Below are 5,638 nucleotides of genomic sequence, written 5' to 3'. Positions count from 1 at the left end.
TTACCCTCAGGACATTTATTAATCCATTAGGATTAAATGGATGAAAACCTTCTCTTTCTGGTAAACCTCAATATCCAAAAGGTGGGGCTTTAATGAATCGTACCGATTCCTCACACCATAATATAAGGTCACCTATAAAGAGTCCATCTACAAAAAGGAACAAAAGTCTAGCATTAGCTATATAGGACCTATACATGAATAAACAAGTGCACCACATAGAAGAAACAAAACTTACAAAATTGACCTGGAAACAAAGTTTCTCAATCTGGACTCCCAATAAGTGTTTGCTGGAGGTGCTAGGACAACACCATGCTTCCCGCTTCCAAACACAACTGACTTCCTCTACCCTACTACCAGTTTAAATCAAAGGAGTTTTAGCGCACAAGCGCCCCCTAGGAGTGTGTATGAAATATCACATGGGTAACAGCTAACACTGTTACATACTCCTCCCTTCAGAAAAGAGATTTGTCATAGCCATGACAAATCTTAAGATTTTGCACGTGATAAGTGTCAGTGCTGTCTGGATCAGAAAAAGAAACAGAATAATTAACGGGCCCTAACTTCTTGTTGATTTTTGCTGGACCTTTCCATTTGGCAGACAGCTTTGCCATGAATCCCTCATCAGCTCTAGACAAAGGATGTGTCCGTACCCAAACCACATCTCCCTCTTGGAAATGCACTGGCTTACGATGTTGGTCATAGTACCGCTTCTGCTTGGCTTGGGCTCGGTTTACATTCTCCTTCACTATAGTAAGGAGTTCTTGTTGTCTGTCAAGAATGGGATATGCAGGGTCATTAGGGTCAGGCAGTTTACGTAGAGCTCTCTCCATTGGACCTTTTAATTTTCGTCCAAGCGCTACTTCAGCAGGTGTAAAACCTGTACTTTCGTGGCAGGCTGTATTAATAGCAAACCTGAATTCAGCAATCCATCTATCCCACAGCTTATGGTGGTCTCCAACGTAAGATGCAATCATGGTCTTCAAATTTCGATTGACTCTCTCCGTCAGATTAGTTTGGGGATGGTAGGCTGTGGTCAGTTTTTGAATGACTCCCCACTGCTTGCACACCAGGCCAAGAAGATGAGAGGTGAATTGTGCACCACGATCTGAGACCAGGTAGGCTGGTGTTCCCCATCTGGTAAATATCTCCTCTACCAGCACTCTGGCTATCTGAGGAGTTTTAGCAGACCTCAGAGGAAACATCTCCACCCACTTAGAACAATAATCCACGATAACAAGTAGATATTCATTTTGCTTGGCACTTTTTGGAAAAGGTCCCATGAGATCAATGCCCATCATGTAACCAGGTTCAACAATGGGTATAGACTGTAAATGACCAGATAATTTTGACAGGGATGGTTTGTATTTTTGACAAACTTGGCATTCTTTGCAATGTTTCCAAACATCAGCTCTGATAGTTGGCCAATATACAGTTTCCAGCAGTCTGAGCAAGGTCTTAAGTTTACCCAAATGTCCACTGAGAGGATTGTCATGAGCATAATGAAGAAAAGCTTGACGATGCATGGAAGGAATGACAAGTTGAAGTTTTTGACCTTTACGGCCATCTGGAACATTACGGAATAGAAATCCATTTTCTGTTACATAATGAACTCGGGAGGTGTCTTGCGTGGTCTGAGATGATACTTTGGAAACCATTTCTTGTATTTCTGGGTCATTGTTCTGAGCGATGGCTATCTCTGATAAATCGACTGGCATACTGACTGGTGGTGAGATAGAATTAGAGGCTTGAGCTACAGCAATGATGTTAGGTGAAATGGTGAGACTTGGAGCTCTGGATAATGCATCAGGTACCACATTACACTGCCCTTTTCTGTACTTAACAGTGAAGTGAAATCCTTGTAGTCTTATGGTCCATCTGATGAGACGTGATGATGGTTTGGGGTGTTGAAATGCCCATGTTAATGCAGCATGATCAGTTAATACTTCAAATAGTCTCCCTTCGAGGTATGGCCTCCATTTCTCCACTGCCCACACCACTGCTAGGCACTCTTTCTCAGATACAGAGTATGACCTTTCTGCCCCTCTCAGTAGTCTGGATGCATAAGCAATAACGTGTTCCTTCCCTGCACATTCTTGTGTAAGAACGGCTCCCAAACCAAATTCACTGGCGTCCGTTTGAACTCGGAATGGTTGAGTGAAGTCAGGAGAGGTTAGAACGGGAGCTTGCATTAAGTCTTGCTTGATAAGATCGAATGCCTGTTGGCACTGATCTGTCCAAATCCAGGTAGAGTTTTTCTGTTTCAAAGCATGAAGTGGAGCAGCCTTCTCTGAGAAACTGGGAATAAACCGATGGTACCAACCGGCCATACCCAAAAACCGTTGAACGTCTTTGAGAGACTGTGGGATGGGAAATGCACTAACTGCTGACACCTTTGTGGGATCGGTTTTGATTCCTTCTCTTGAAACAACATGGCCCAGGAAAGTAAGAGATTTTTGAATGAAATTGCACTTTTTGAGGTTGAGAGTGAGACCTGCTTTGTGGAAACAATTGAAAACTTGTTGGAGATGTTGGAGATGGTCTTGCTTATTTTTGGAATACACCACAACATCATCAATGTAAACCATACAACATTTACCTTTCAACTCCCGCAATATATGTTCCATGAGTCTCTGGAAAGATGCTGCTGCATTTTTCAGTCCAAAAGGAAGACGTAGAAATTCATATAACCCTGAGGAGGTGATAAAGGCTGTTTTTTGAATGCTATCTGACTCCATTTCCAGTTGCCAATAACCACTCTTTAAGTCCAGTGTAGAGAATACAGTTGCCCCATGTAGTGACTCTAAGATGTCCTGTATTTGTGGCATTGGATATGCATCAAGATGAGTTTTGGCATTTATCCCACGGTAATCAACACAGAGTCTTGATCCTCCATCTTTTTTCTGTACCACCACCACTGGCGATGCCCATGGAGAGCAAGACGGTCGAATGATATTCTTATCAAGCAGCTCCTTGATTTGACCTTCAACAAAACTCTGTTTTTCGATAGAAACCTTGTATGGTCTTTTTCTAACCGGTAGTTCATCTGTGGTGATGATGCGGTGCTTTATCAAGTTGGTATATCCAATTTCCTGGTTGAAAACAGTGGGCCAGCTTAACATCAGATTTTCCAGCTCTTGCTGCGTCTGCATGTCGGTGTCTGCTTTTTCCGATAGTTGGTGTATAGAATGGAGTGTTTCATCACTGCAAGGCTGTAAAGGAATGGCAAGGTAAAAGTTAATGGTAGGATGAATGTCCTGATTAAGGAATGGAAAGAAGACTGGTGTTTCAGCGGCTTCTATTGGAAAGAAACCATACTGAGCATTATTGAAGTCCAAGACCATTCTTGATTTCAACAGAAAATCCATGCCCAGTATGATAGGTACCGTTAAGTCAGTGTCATTCATTATATACAGGGTAAGCTCTACTAGACGGCCCTGTACTTTACTCTTCCACACCACCTTTCCAACAGCGGTTTGGCGTTGTCCGTTGGCTAAAAGAAAAGTTTGTCCTCCACCAGGTAGGTATACCTCTTGTCGGCTTAACTGTTTCCAACATGACTTTTGGATTAGTGACAAAGTACTGCCAGTGTCCACCATAGCAGTTACATGGGTGTCTTGTAGGGTTATAGGAATGATAAGATTTCTGAGGTCGTGTTGCATAGAATTTTGGCAAGTCTGGACAACTCTAGTATTGGCTGCTGCTGGTTTGCGGTGTGAATCGTGATCTGAAGGATTTCTCTTCTTTTGCTCATCCCCATTAACTTGACTCCAGTATTTCTTGGATTCAAAAAAATCTCGTTCTATCTGTGTACCTACTTTTACAAGTTCTCCTACATCTTTTATATTGCCACGTAGCAAGCTAGCAAGTCGAGGATTACAGTTACGTAAAATAGCTTGCACCACCTCTCTTTCTAACATGTCCTTCTTCCATCTCAAACAAAGGGCCCGATAGTGAAAAGCAAAGTCTCTGAAACTTTCTCTTACACCTTGTCTCCTCTCCATCAGCTTCCTTACTGCCAACTCTTCATAATCCTCACTGAGAAAAGATTGCAGAAACAATTTTTTAAATTGTTTCCAATCACGGACATTCCCTTTCTCCGCCATCCACCAATCTTTTGCAGTACTTTTAAGTACAGCAGTTAAAGAAGCCAAAATTTCACTGTTCTTCAAAGGTCGTACAGCGAAATACTCCTCACATCGTTCAATGAAGGAGATAGGATCTTCGTCCGGGCTATTGCTGAAACTAGGGAACTCAAGTTTGACTGGTGGGTTGTACTGATTCGAACTGTCCATGACGGGTTGAGTATTTGGCTGAAGACTGTAGGTTTGATCTCTCAGTGATCTGTAAACAGTACTGGTATTCATGGGCTGAATTGGGGTGGATATAAAAGGCTGGAAAGATTGTAATCTCTGATCCAATTGTTGGTCTCTTCTCTTCAAACAGTCTAGCACTGACTGTCCAAGATCTTGAATGCTCAGTTCTAGATGTTTTCTCACTCTGCTACACTCACGGTCTATTTGGTATAGCAATTTATCTTCTGTAGCTTTGCGTTGTGATTCAACATCAATGAAGGAAACTTGTTCACTCACCCGTTGATTGATATCGGTAATCTGCTCCTCAAGTTTGGTGAAACGTTCTGAGAGTTGTTCTAACATACCTGAAACAGCAGTGGAAGGGTGGTGTGTCGGTTCATCGTAAATTTCAGGTGGTGGTGGAGGTAGAAATTGGACTTCCTTTGGACGGTCGTCCATGAGCACTTCTTCCTCTGAATCAAGGTACAGGTCACTGAACGTGTTAATCAGCTCTCGTAGTGGTTCTCTGTGGGTACTAAATGGTGCAGATGAGAAATCTGGATCGGGTACAGGCTCATCCTCATCCAAACCTTCCTGACTAGCCATTTTATTTATTTTTTATTTTTAACGGTTTTAGAGTTTGTTTTGTGACAAACACTGGGAAATTTTCACCAACGTATATGAAGTCTGTGGGTCCCTGTTCGGGCGCCAATTATATAACCACTGTCCATATAAACGACCACAGCTATATATATCTGAAATAAGGGAGAGGCCCACCAACTATTTACCTAACGCTACTAACACCTATCTATGTATATTTCCCAGTGTGTTGTCACAAACAATAAAACAACCAGAATGAAATGTTTATATCTTTATATAAGTTGTTTCGGTAATGATTTGATAGATCAGAAATCATAAACAGAACAAGCATGAATACATATAAAAAAAGGAAAAGAAAAATACTTTTGGTAAACCAGTACACTAAGTCAAAAAGAATATAGAAAATCAGCAAAGTAAATTAAAGAAAAATAAATAAGGAAATGACAATAACAATAAAGAAACTTATATATAATCAGTTCAGGGTTGGAGATTCCTTGGGAAAGAATAGATTCAATGCAATGAAAGTCAATTTTCAATGATGTTTGTGATGATGTCCCAGTACCACAATGGCTAGCAACATTGACCTTCAAAAACTCAAATAGTCCACAAAGTTACGATCCACCGTGGTTAATCATTACCCTCAGGACATTTATTAATCCATTAGGATTAAATGGATGAAAACCTTCTCTTTCTGGTAAACCTCAATATCCAAAAGGTGGGGCTTTAATGAATCGTACCGATTCCTC

Source organism: Phoxinus phoxinus, assembly GCF_949152265.1.
Source record: "Phoxinus phoxinus genome assembly, chromosome: 12".
Taxonomy (NCBI): domain Eukaryota; kingdom Metazoa; phylum Chordata; class Actinopteri; order Cypriniformes; family Leuciscidae; genus Phoxinus; species Phoxinus phoxinus.
This window is presented reverse-complemented; position numbering follows the sequence as displayed.